The sequence below is a fragment of the Oncorhynchus keta genome, unplaced genomic scaffold (assembly GCF_023373465.1).
Source record: "Oncorhynchus keta strain PuntledgeMale-10-30-2019 unplaced genomic scaffold, Oket_V2 Un_contig_25732_pilon_pilon, whole genome shotgun sequence".
In the NCBI taxonomy this organism is placed as follows: Eukaryota; Metazoa; Chordata; class Actinopteri; order Salmoniformes; family Salmonidae; genus Oncorhynchus; species Oncorhynchus keta.
In genome coordinates this window covers 56342-70000 of record NW_026284595.1, presented here as the reverse complement: position 1 = coordinate 70000, position 13659 = coordinate 56342, and the positions used below count along the sequence as shown (strand labels likewise).

General features: G+C 49.9%; 1 long non-coding RNA gene and 1 pseudogene across 13 annotated transcripts in view; both read right to left on the bottom strand.

Annotated features, from left to right (window-relative positions):
- LOC127922445 (uncharacterized) overlaps window positions 1–6587 on the bottom strand; it is an 8557-nt gene extending 1970 nt beyond the window's left edge. Inside the window, exons 1-10 of one of the 13 annotated variants that reach the window (XR_008111375.1) lie at window positions 6488–6587; window positions 6004–6246; window positions 5537–5770; window positions 3855–4664; window positions 3219–3458; window positions 2499–3138; window positions 1863–2260; window positions 1467–1550; window positions 585–1222; window positions 1–424 (exon numbers count right to left, since the gene is read on the bottom strand). The exon at window positions 1–424 is cut by the window's left edge and continues 372 nt beyond it. This is a non-coding gene — a long non-coding RNA (uncharacterized LOC127922445). Of the gene's footprint in view, window positions 425–584; window positions 1223–1466; window positions 1551–1862; window positions 2261–2498; window positions 3139–3218; window positions 3459–3854; window positions 4977–5536; window positions 5771–5925; window positions 5979–6003; window positions 6383–6476 lie in introns of those variants that run through there. The other 12 variants (XR_008111379.1, XR_008111378.1, XR_008111386.1 and 9 more) reach the window with 12 other exon arrangements.
- LOC127922443 (F-box only protein 10-like) overlaps window positions 1–13659 on the bottom strand; it is a 36731-nt pseudogene that overhangs the window by 6661 nt on the left and 16411 nt on the right.

Below are 13659 nucleotides of genomic sequence, written 5' to 3'. Positions count from 1 at the left end.
CCTATCACTGCTATGAGGATGGACCTCTCCTCTTCTCTCTCTATAGACCAAGTCACTGGTCATATCATCACATGGTCTCTCCTATCACTGCTATGAGGATGGACCTCTCCTCTACTCTCTATAGACCAAGTCACTGGTCATATCCTCACATGGTCTCTCCTATCACTGCTATGAGGATGGACCTCTCCTCTTCTCTCTCTATAGACCAAGTCACTGGTCATATCATCACATGGTCTCTCCTATCACTGCTATGAGGATGGACCTCTCCTCTTCTCTCTCTACACCAAGTCACTGGTCATATCCTCACATGGTCTCTCCTATCACAGCTATGAGGATGGACCTCTCCTCTTCTCTCTCTACACCAAGTCACTCAGCTCTGTCATATCCTCACATGGTCTCTCCTATCACTGCTATGAGGATGGACCTCTACTCTACTCTCTACACCAAGTCACTCAGCTCTGTCATATCCTCACATGGTCTCTCCTATCACTGCTATGAGGATGGACCTCTCCTCTTCTCTCTCTACACCAAGTCACTGGTCATATCCTCACATGGTCTCTCCTATCACTGCTATGAGGATGGACCTCTCCTCTTCTCTCTCTACACCAAGTCACTGGTCATATCCTCACATGGTCTCTCCTATCACTGCTATGAGGATGGACCTCTCCTCTTCTCTCTCTACACCAAGTCACTGGTCATATCCTCACATGGTCTCTCCTATCACTGCTATGAGGATGGACCTCTCCTCTACTCTCTCTACACCAAGTCACTGGTCATATCCTCACATGGTCTCTCCTATCACTGCTATGAGGATGGACCTCTCCTCTACTCTCTCTACACCAAGTCACTGGTCATATCCTCACATGGTCTCTCCTATCACTGCTATGAGGATGGACCTCTCCTCTCCTCTCTATAGACCAAGTCACTGGTCATATCCTCACATGGTCTCTCCTATCACTGCTATGAGGATGGACCTCTACTCTCCTCTCTCTATAGACCAAGTCACTCAGCTCTGTCATATCCTCACATGGTCTCTCCTATCACTGCTATGAGGATGGACCTCTCCTCTTCTCTCTCTACACCAAGTCACTCAGCTCTGTCATATCCTCACATGGTCTCTCCTATCACTGCTATGAGGATGGACCTCTCCTCTTCTCTCTCTACACCAAGTCACTGGTCATATCCTCACATGGTCTCTCCTATCACTGCTATGAGGATGGACCTCTCCTCTTCTCTCTCTATAGACCAAGTCACTGGTCATATCCTCACATGGTCTCTCCTATCACTGCTATGAGGATGGACCTCTCCTCTTCTCTCTCTATAGACCAAGTCACTGGTCATATCCTCACATGGTCTCTCCTATCACTGCTATGAGGATGGACCTCTCCTCTACTCTCTATAGACCAAGTCACTCAGCTCTGTCATATCCTCACATGGTCTCTCCTATCACTGCTATGAGGATGGACCTCTCCTCTTCTCTCTCTACACCAAGTCACTCAGCTCTGTCATATCCTCACATGGTCTCTCCTATCACTGCTATGAGGATGGACCTCTTCTCTCTCTACACCAAGTCACTCAGCTCTGTCATATCCTCACATGGTCTCTCCTATCACTGCTATGAGGATGGACCTCTCCTCTTCTCTCTCTACACCAAGTCACTGGTCATATCCTCACATGGTCTGTCCTATCACTGCTATGAGGATGTACCTCTCCTCTACTCTCTCTACACCAAGTCACTGGTCATATCCTCACATGGTCTCTCCTATCACTGCTATGAGGATGGACCTCTCCTCTACTCTCTCTACACCAAGTCACTGGTCATTCATCACATGGTCTCTCCTATCACTGCTATGAGGATGGACCTCTCCTCTTCTCTCTCTACACCAAGTCACTGGTCATATCCTCACATGGTCTCTCCTATCACTGCTATGAGGATGGACCTCTCCTCTACTCTCTCTACACCAAGTCACTGGTCATATCCTCACATGGTCTCTCCTATCACTGCTATGAGGATGGACCTCTCCTCTACTCTCTCTACACCAAGTCACTGGTCATATCCTCACATGGTCTCTCCTATCACTGCTATGAGGATGGACCTCTCCTCTCCTCTCTATAGACCAAGTCACTGGTCATATCCTCACATGGTCTCTCCTATCACTGCTATGAGGATGGACCTCTACTCTCCTCTCTCTATAGACCAAGTCACTCAGCTCTGTCATATCCTCACATGGTCTCTCCTATCACTGCTATGAGGATGGACCTCTCCTCTTCTCTCTCTACACCAAGTCACTCAGCTCTGTCATATCCTCACATGGTCTCTCCTATCACTGCTATGAGGATGGACCTCTCCTCTTCTCTCTCTACACCAAGTCACTGGTCATATCCTCACATGGTCTCTCCTATCACTGCTATGAGGATGGACCTCTCCTCTACTCTCTACACCAAGTCACTGGTCATATCCTCACATGGTCTCTCCTATCACTGCTATGAGGATGTACCTCTCCTCTTCTCTCTCTACACCAAGTCACTGGTCATATCCTCACATGGTCTCTCCTATCACTGCTATGAGGATGGACCTCTCCTCTTCTCTCTCTACACCAAGTCACTCAGCTCTGTCATATCCTCACATGGTCTCTCCTATCACTGCTATGAGGATGGACCTCTCCTCTACTCTCTATAGACCAAGTCACTGGTCATATCCTCACATGGTCTCTCCTATCACTGCTATGAGGATGGACCTCTCCTCTTCTCTCTCTATAGACCAAGTCACTGGTCATATCATCACATGGTCTCTCCTATCACTGCTATGAGGATGGACCTCTCCTCTACTCTCTATAGACCAAGTCACTGGTCATATCCTCACATGGTCTCTCCTATCACTGCTATGAGGATGGACCTCTCCTCTTCTCTCTCTATAGACCAAGTCACTGGTCATATCATCACATGGTCTCTCCTATCACTGCTATGAGGATGGACCTCTCCTCTTCTCTCTCTACACCAAGTCACTGGTCATATCCTCACATGGTCTCTCCTATCACAGCTATGAGGATGGACCTCTCCTCTTCTCTCTCTACACCAAGTCACTCAGCTCTGTCATATCCTCACATGGTCTCTCCTATCACTGCTATGAGGATGGACCTCTCCTCTACTCTCTCTCTACACCAAGTCACTGGTCATATCCTCACATGGTCTCTCCTATCACTGCTATGAGGATGGACCTCTCCTCTTCTCTCTCTACACCAAGTCACTGGTCATATCCTCACATGGTCTCTCCTATCACTGCTATGAGGATGGACCTCTCCTCTTCTCTCTCTACACCAAGTCACTGGTCATATCCTCACATGGTCTCTCCTATCACTGCTATGAGGATGTACCTCTCCTCTCCTCTCTCTACACCAAGTCACTCAGCTCTGTCATATCCTCACATGGTCTCTCCTATCACTGCTATGAGGATGGACCTCTCCTCTACTCTCTATAGACCAAGTCACTGGTCATATCCTCACATGGTCTCTCCTATCACTGCTATGAGGATGGACCTCTCCTCTTCTCTCTCTATAGACCAAGTCACTGGTCATATCCTCACATGGTCTCTCCTATCACTGCTATGAGGATGGACCTCTCCTCTTCTCTCTATAGACCAAGTCACTGGTCATATCCTCACATGGTCTCTCCTATCACTGCTATGAGGATGGACCTCTCCTCTTCTCTCTCTATAGACCAAGTCACTGGTCATATCCTCACATGGTCTCTCCTATCACTGCTATGAGGATGGACCTCTCCTCTTCTCTCTCTATAGACCAAGTCACTGGTCATATCCTCACATGGTCTCTCCTATCACTGCTATGAGGATGGACCTCTCCTCTTCTCTCTCTACACCAAGTCACTGGTCATATCCTCACATGGTCTCTCCTATCACTGCTATGAGGATGTACCTCTCCTCTTCTCTCTCTACACCAAGTCACTGGTCATATCCTCACATGGTCTCTCCTATCACTGCTATGAGGATGTACCTCTACTCTCCTCTCTCTACACCAAGTCACTCAGCTCTGTCATATCCTCACATGGTCTCTCCTATCACTGCTATGAGGATGGACCTCTCCTCTTCTCTCTCTACACCAAGTCACTGGTCATATCCTCACATGGTCTCTCCTATCACTGCTATGAGGATGGACCTCTCCTCTTCTCTCTATAGACCAAGTCACTGGTCATATCCTCACATGGTCTCTCCTATCACTGCTATGAGGATGGACCTCTCCTCTACTCTCTCTACACCAAGTCACTCAGCTCTGTCATATCCTCACATGGTCTCTCCTATCACTGCTATGAGGATGTACCTCTACTCTCCTCTCTCTACACCAAGTCACTCAGCTCTGTCATATCCTCACATGGTCTCTCCTATCACTGCTATGAGGATGGACCTCTCCTCTACTCTCTCTACACCAAGTCACTCAGCTCTGTCATATCCTCACATGGTCTCTCCTATCACTGCTATGAGGATGGACCTCTCCTCTTCTCTCTCTACACCAAGTCACTCAGCTCTGTCATATCCTCACATGGTCTCTCCTATCACTGCTATGAGGATGGACCTCTCCTCTTCTCTCTCTACACCAAGTCACTGGTCATATCCTCACATGGTCTCTCCTATCACTGCTATGAGGATGGACCTCTCCTCTACTCTCTATAGACCAAGTCACTGGTCATATCCTCACATGGTCTCTCCTATCACTGCTATGAGGATGGACCTCTCCTCTCCTCTCTATAGACCAAGTCACTGGTCATATCCTCACATGGTCTCTCCTATCACTGCTATGAGGATGGACCTCTCCTCTCCTCTCTATAGACCAAGTCACTGGTCATATCCTCACATGGTCTCTCCTATCACTGCTATGAGGATGGACCTCTCCTCTCCTCTCTCTACACCAAGTCACTCAGCTCTGTCATATCCTCACATGGTCTCTTCTATCACTGCTATGAGGATGGACCTCTCCTCTTCTCTCTCTACACCAAGTCACTCAGCTCTGTCATATCCTCACATGGTCTCTCCTATCACTGCTATGAGGATGGACCTCTCCTCTTCTCTCTATAGACCAAGTCACTGGTCATATCCTCACATGGTCTCTCCTATCACTGCTATGAGGATGGACCTCTCCTCTCCTCTCTATAGACCAAGTCACTGGTCATATCCTCACATGGTCTCTCCTATCACTGCTATGAGGATGTACCTCTCCTCTACTCTCTCTACACCAAGTCACTGGTCATATCCTCACATGGTCTCTCCTATCACTGCTATGAGGATGGACCTCTCCTCTACTCTCTCTATAGACCAAGTCACTGGTCATATCCTCACATGGTCTCTCCTATCACTGCTATGAGGATGGACCTCTCCTCTACTCTCTATAGACCAAGTCACTGGTCATATCATCACATGGTCTCTCCTATCACTGCTATGAGGATGGACCTCTCCTCTTCTCTCTATAGACCAAGTCACTGGTCATATCCTCACATGGTCTCTCCTATTACTGCTATGAGGATGGACCTCTACTCTTCTCTCTCTACACCAAGTCACTGGTCATATCCTCACATGGTCTCTCCTATCACTGCTATGAGGATGGACCTCTCCTCTTCTCTCTCTACACCAAGTCACTGGTCATATCATCACATGGTCTCTCCTATCACTGCTATGAGGATGGACCTCTACTCTTCTCTCTCTACACCAAGTCACTGGTCATATCCTCACATGGTCTCTCCTATCACTGCTATGAGGATGGACCTCTACTCTCTCTATAGACCAAGTCACTGGTCATATCCTCACATGGTCTCTCCTATCACAGCTATGAGGATGGACCTCTCCTCTACTCTCTCTATAGACCAAGTCACTGGTCATATCATCACATGGTCTCTCCTATCACTGCTATGAGGATGGACCTCTCCTCTTCTCTCTATAGACCAAGTCACTGGTCATATCCTCACATGGTCTCTCCTATTACTGCTATGAGGATGGACCTCTCCTCTTCTCTCTCTACACCAAGTCACTGGTCATATCATCACATGGTCTCTCCTATCACTGCTATGAGGATGGACCTCTCCTCTTCTCTCTATAGACCAAGTCACTGGTCATATCCTCACATGGTCTCTCCTATCACTGCTATGAGGATGGACCTCTACTCTTCTCTCTCTACACCAAGTCACTGGTCATATCATCACATGGTCTCTCCTATCACTGCTATGAGGATGGACCTCTACTCTCTCTATAGACCAAGTCACTGGTCATATCCTCACATGGTCTCTCCTATCACAGCTATGAGGATGGACCTCTCCTCTACTCTCTCTATAGACCAAGTCACTGGTCATATCCTCACATGGTCTCTCCTATCACTGCTATGAGGATGGACCTCTACTCTACTCTCTATAGACCAAGTCACTCAGCTCTGTCATATCATCACATGGTCTCTCCTATCACTGCTATGAGGATGGACCTCTCCTCTACTCTCTCTATAGACCAAGTCACTGGTCATATCCTCACATGGTCTCTCCTATCACTGCTATGAGGATGGACCTCTCCTCTTCTCTCTCTACACCAAGTCACTCAGCTCTGTCATATCATCACATGGTCTCTCCTATCACTGCTATGAGGATGGACCTCTCCTCTACTCTCTCTACACCAAGTCACTCAGCTCTGTCATATCATCACATGGTCTCTCCTATCACTGCTATGAGGATGGACCTCTCCTCTACTCTCTACACCAAGTCACTGGTCATATCCTCACATAGGGCTGGGCGATATGGCCAAAATATTATATCACGGTACTTGAAATAAATAAAACAATGAATTGACGGTATTTTATGTTTTTTTTTAAATCATAAAAGTTGAAAAAACCTCCATTGTGGCTCTATAGTGTCTACAGTCTCACCTCCATTGTGGCTCTACAGTGTCTACAGTCTCACCTCCATTGTGGCTCTACAGTGTCTACAGTCTCACCTCCATTGTGGCTCTACAGTGTCTACAGTCTCACCTCCATTGTGGCTCTACAGTGTCTACAGTCTCACCTCCATTGTGGCTCTACAGTGTCTACAGTCTGTCCTCCATTGTGGCTCTACAGTGTCTACAGTCTCACCTCCATTGTGGCTCTACAGTGTCTACAGTCTCACCTCCATTGTGGCTCTACAGTGTCTACAGTCTCACCTCCATTGTGGCTCTACAGTGTCTACAGTCTCACCTCCATTGTGGCTCTACAGTGTCTACAGTCTCACCTCCATTGTGGCTCTATAGTGTCTACAGTCTCACCTCCATTGTGGCTCTACAGTGTCTACAGTCTCACCTACATTGTGTCTCTACAGCGTCTACAGTCTCACCTCTATTGTGGCTCTACAGTGTCTACAATCTCACCTCCATTGTGGCTCTACAGTGTCTACAGTCTGTCCTCCATTGCGGCTCTACAGTGTCTACAGTCTCACCTCCATTGCGGCTCTACAGTGTCTACAGTCTCACCTCCATTGTGGCTCTACAGTGTCTACAGTCTCACCTCCATTGTGTCTCTACAGCGTCTACAGTCTCACCTCCATTGTGGCTCTACAGTGTCTACAATCTCACCTCCATTGTGGCTCTACAGTGTCTACAGTCTGTCCTCCATTGTGGCTCTACAGTGTCTACAGTCTGTCCTCCATTGCGGCTCTACAGTGTCTACAGTCTGTCCTCCATTGTGGCTCTACAGTGTCTACAGTCTCACCTACATTGTGTCTCTACAGCGTCTACAGTCTCACCTCCATTGTGGCTCTACAGTGTCTACAATCTCACCTCCATTGTGGCTCTACAGTGTCTACAGTCTGTCCTCCATTGTGGCTCTACAGTGTCTACAGTCTCACCTCCATTGTGGCTCTACAGTGTCTACAGTCTCACCTCCATTGTGGCTCTACAGTGTCTACAGTCTGTCCTCCATTGTGGCTCTACAGTGTCTACAGTCTCACCTCCATTGTGGCTCTACAGTGTCTACAGTCTCACCTCCATTGTGGCTCTACAGTGTCTACAGTCTCACCTCCATTGTGGCTCTACAGTGTCTACAGTCTCACCTCCATTGTGGCTCTACAGTGTCTACAGTCTCACCTCCATTGTGGCTCTACGGTGTCTCCTCCATTGTGGCTCTACAGTGTCTACAGTCTCACCTCCATTGCGGCTAATGCAGTTTCCCTCCACCAGAGCCGTGCTGATGGAGCGCCGGGCGGAGAGACGTTCGTCCTCGCTGTCAAGGTCACCTTCCCATGCCAGCAGCTCTCCTTCCTCATGGAAGTTCTCCTGCCCCCCTTCCCTGGTCCCGCCCCCGTCAGGGTCCTTCCGGCAGAACACGGCCAGCCCGTACATGCGGTTGTGGGTAATGTAGTTTCCCAACAGCTGAGGGAGGCTGGAGGACATCAACCACACACCACAGCCCTTGTTGTCTAGGAGAAGGGAGAGGACAAGAGAACAGGAAGTGACGTCAGCAAACAGGAAGTGTTTGTGTATTACTCACTGTAGACGTGGTTTCCCTCTATGAGTCCACGGCCTCTCTCCCCCACCACCACCCCGTCAGAATAGCCATGACAGAGAGGAGGAGGACAGGAAGTGAGCAGCAAACAGGAAGTGACAGAGATGTGGTTTCCCTTGGTCCAGGACCACCACCCCGTCAGGTAGCCATGACAGAGAGGAGGAGGACAGGAAGTGACGTCAGCAAACAGGAAGTGTATTACTCACTGTAGATGTGGTTTCCCTCTTGAGTCCCATGACAGAGCCTCTGTATTACTCCCCCACCACCACCACCACCCCGTCAGAGTAGCCATGACAGAGAGGAGGAGGACAGGAAGTGACGTCAGCAAACAGGAAGTGTATTACTCACTGTAGATGTGGTTTCCCTCTATGAGTCCACGGCCTCTCTCCCCACCACCACCCCGTCAGAGTAGCCATGACAGAGAGGAGGAGGACAGGAAGTGACGTCAGCGAACAGGAAGTGTATTACTCACTGTAGATGTGGTTTCCCTCTATGAGTCCACGGCCTCTCTCCCCCACCACCACCCCGTCAGAGTAGCCATGACAGAGGGAGGAGGACAGGAAGTGATGTCTGCACCCCAGCGATCACAGGAAGTGGATATTACTCACTGTAATATTTCACTAATAATACATTTCATTCATTAACCACCCCGTAACATTTCAGACAGAGATTTTGGACAGGTTGACGTGTGTTGCTGCGTGTGTTGGAAGTGTATTACTCACTGTAGATGTGGTTTCCCTCTATGAGTCCACGGCCTCTGTCCCCCCACCACCACCCGTCAGAGTAACCATGGCAGATGTGTGTTGTTGTTCCTCAGGACTGCGTGTGTGTGTTGCTGCGTGTGTGCGTGTTTACTGCGTGTGTGCGTGTGTGTGTGTGCTGCTGTGTGTTTGCTGCGTGTGTCGTGGTTGTTGCTGCCTGTGTGTGTCTCTGGAGTGTGTGTGTGTGTGTGTGTGTGTGTGTGTGTGTGTGTGTGTGTGTGTGTGTGTGTGTGTGTGTAAGTACGACTATCACCCCTCTGCCGTTCTCATTCACAGCAATCCCTGCTGCTGGAAGATATGGTTACCACTGGAGTAGGGAGAGAGGGGCAGAGAGGGAGGATTCTTGGAGGTGAGGGAGGGAGGGATAGAAGCATTAAAGTACTTACATTTACATAATATCACTAATAATACATTTCATTCATTAAGTACTTTTTGCATTTCAGTCAAGATTTTGTGCAGGTTGGGAGAAGTGTTGCTGCGTGTGTTGCTGTGTGTGTTGTGCTGCGTGTGTGTGAGGTGTGTGTGTGTGTGTGTGTGTGTTGCTGTGTTCTCAGGTGTTGCTGTGAGTGTTGGCGTGGAGGGTGAGAGAGGGAGGTGTGGAGGAAGGAGCGTGTGGAGAAGGTTGGAGGAGTGTGTGTGTTGCTGCGTGGGAGTGTAGTAGGTTGGAGGTGAGGAGGGCTGAGAGGGAGGGAGGTTGGAGGGAAGGAGAGAGTGTTGAGAGAGGGAGGGAGGAGAGAGAGGGAAGGAGAGGTTGAGAGAGGGGAGAGTGTGGAAGGAGAGAGAGAGGGAGGTTGGAGGGAAGGAGAGAGAGAGGGACCCCTCTGGAGGGAGGGAGGTTGGAGGAATCCCTGGAGGAGAGAGCAAGGGAGAAAGTTGGAGGGAGGGGAGAGGGAGGGGGCGGAGAGAGGGAAGGAGAGAGAGAGGGGGAGAAGGTTGGAGGGAGGAGAGAGGGAGGGGGGAGGAGAGAAGGGAGAGAGGGAGGGAGGGAGGAGAGGAGAGAGAGAGGGAGGTTGGAGGAGAGGAGGAGAGAAAGGGAGGAGGGAGGGAGGTTGGAGGGAGGGAGGTTGAGAGAAGGAGGGAGAAGGTTGGAGGGAGGGAGAGGGAGGTTGGAGGGAAGGAGAGAGAGGGAGAAGGTTGGAGGGGAGGGAGAGAGAAGGGAGGGTTGGAGGGAGGGAGAGGGAGGGAGGGAGAAAGGAGGGAAGGAGAGAGAGAGGGAGAAGGTTGGAGGGAAGGAGAGAGAGAGGGAGAGGTTGGAGGGAGGAGAGGGAGAGAGGGAGGGAGGTTGGAGGGAAGGAGAGAGAAGGGAGAAAGGTTGGAGGGAGGGAGAGAGAGGGAGAGGGGAGGAGGAGAGAGAGAGGAGGGAAGGAAGGAGAGGAGGGAGGTTGGAGGAGAGAGAGAGAGGGAGGGGAGGGAGGGAGGTTGGAGGGAAGGAGGGCAAGGGAGAAAGTTGGAGGGAGGGAGGGAGGAGAGAGGGAAGGAGAGGGGGAGGGTTGGAGGGAGGGAGAGGGAGGGAGGAGAGGAAAGGGGAAGGAGAGAGGGAGGGGGAGGGAGGGAGGAGAGAGAGGGGAGAAGGTTGGAGGGAGGGAGAGAGAGGGAGGGGAGGGAGGGAGGAGAGGGAGAGGTTGGAGGGAGGGGAGGAAGGAGAGAAAGGGAGAAGGTTGGAGGGAGGGAGAGGGAGAAGGTTGGAGGGAGGGAGGGGGAGGTTGGAGGGAAGGAGAGAGAGAGAGGAGAAGGTTGGAGGGAGGGAGAGAGGGAGGGGAGAGGGAGGGGAGGGAGGGAGGAGGGGGGAGGGAGAAGGTTGAGGGAGGGAGAGGGAGAAGGTTGAGGGAGGGAGAGGGAGAAGGTTGAGGGAGGGAGAGGGAGAAGGAGAGGGAGGGACAGGGAGAAGGTTGGAGGGAGGGAGAGGGAGAAGGTTGGAGGGAGGGAGGGAGGGAGGGAGGGAGGGAGGGAGAAGGTTGACTAGAGGGTTCCTGTATAACAGAATGGAGACCCCCTTGGACCACAGGGGGAGGGGAGGGACAGAATGTAGACCACCCCTTGGAGGGAACAGAATGTAGACTACCCCTCCTCCTACCACACTATAACAGAATGTAGACCCCCTCCTACCTGACCACAGGGTTCCTGTAGGGAGGGAGACTACCCCTCCTACCTGACCACAGGGTTCCTGTATAACAGAATGTAGACTAACCTGAGGATTCCTGTATAACAGAATGTAGACTACCCCCTCCTACCTGACCATAGGGTTCCTGTTTAACAGAATGTAGACCCCCTCCTCCTACCTGACCACAGAGTTCCTGTATAACAGAATGTAGACTACCCCTCCTACCTGACTATAACAGAATGTAGACTCCCTCTCCTACCTGACTATAACAGAATGTAGACTACCCCTGACCTGAGGGAACAGAATGTAGACTACCCCCTTGAGGGACTATAACAGAATGTAGACAACCCCTCCTACCTGACCACAGGGTTCCTGTTGAACAGGGTAGACTACCCCCTCCTACCTGACCACAGGGTTCCTGTATAACAGAATGTAGACTACCCCTCCTACCTGACCACAGGTTCCTGTATAACAGAATGTAGACTACCCCCTCCTACCTGACTATAACAGAATGTAGACTACCCCTCCTACCTGACTATAACAGAATGTAGACTACCCCTCCTACCTGACCACAGGACCTATAACAGAATGTAGACTACCCCTCCTACCTGACCATAGGGTTCCTGTTTAACAGAATGTAGACCCCCTCCTCCTACCTGACCACAGAGTTCCTGTATAACAGAATGTAGACTACCCCTCCTACCTGACTATAACAGAATGTAGACTCCCCTCCTACCTGACTATAACAGAATGTAGACTACCCCCTCCTACCTGACTATAACAGAATGTAGACTACCCCCTCCTCCTACCTGACTATAACAGAATGTAGACTACCCCTCCTACCTGACCACAGGGTTCCTGTATGAACAGAATGTAGACTACCCCTCCTACCTGACCACAGGGTTCCTGTATAACAGAATGTAGACTACCCCTCCTACCTGACCACAGGGTTCCTGTATAACAGAATGTAGACTACCCCCTCCTACCTGACTATAACAGAATGTAGACTCCCCTCCTACCTGACTATAACAGAATGTAGACTACCCCCTCCTACCTGACTATAACAGAATGTAGACTACCCCTCCTACCTGACTATAACAGAATGTAGACTACCCCTCCTACCTGACTATAACAGAATGTAGACTACCCCTCCTACCTGACTATAACAGAATGTTCCTGACTACCCCTCCTACCTGACTATAACAGAATGTAGACTACCCCCTCCTACCTGACCACAGAATGTTCCTGTATAACAGAATGTAGACTACCCCTCCTACCTGACCACAGGGTTCCTGTATAACAGAATGTAGACTGACTATAACAGAATGTAGACTACCCCTCCTACCTGACTATAACAGAATGTAGACTACCCCTCCTACCTGACTATAACAGAATGTTACCCCTCCTACCTGACTATAACAGAATGTAGACTACCCCTCCTACCTGACTATAACAGAATGTAGACTCCCCTGACCCTACCTGACTATAACAGAATGTAGACTACCCCCTCCTACCTGACTATAACAGAATGTAGACTACCCCCTCCTACCTGACCACAGGGTTCCTGTTGAACAGAATGTAGACTACCCCCTCCTACCTGACTATAACAGAATGTTCTACCCTCCTACCTGACCATAACAGAATGTAGACTCCCCTCCTACCTGACTATAACAGAATGTAGACTACCCCCTCCTACCTGACCACAGGGTTCCTGTATAACAGAATGTAGACTACCCCTCCTACCTGACTATAACAGAATGTAGACTACCCCTCCTACCTGACTATAACAGAATGTAGACTACCCCTCCTACCTGACTATAACAGAATGTAGACTACCCCTCCTACCTGACTATAACAGAATGTAGACCCCCTCCTACCTGACCACAGGGTTCCTGTATAACAGAATGTAGACTACCCCCTCCTACCTGACCATAACAGAATGGTTCCTGACCACAGGGTTCCTGTTGAACAGAATGTAGACTACCCCCTCCTACCTGACCACAGGGTTCCTGTTGAACAGAATGTAGACTACCCCCTCCTACCTGACTATAACAGAATGTAGACTACCCCCTCCTACCTGACCACAGGGTTCCTGTTGAACAGAATGTAGACCCCCTAACTAGAATGTAGACTACCTCCTCCTACCTGACTATAACAGAATGTAGACTACCCCTCCTACCTGACTATAACAGAATGTAGACTCCCCCCTACCTGACCACAGGGTTCCTGTGCTAACAGAATGTAGACTACCCCCTCCTACCTGACTATAACAGAATGT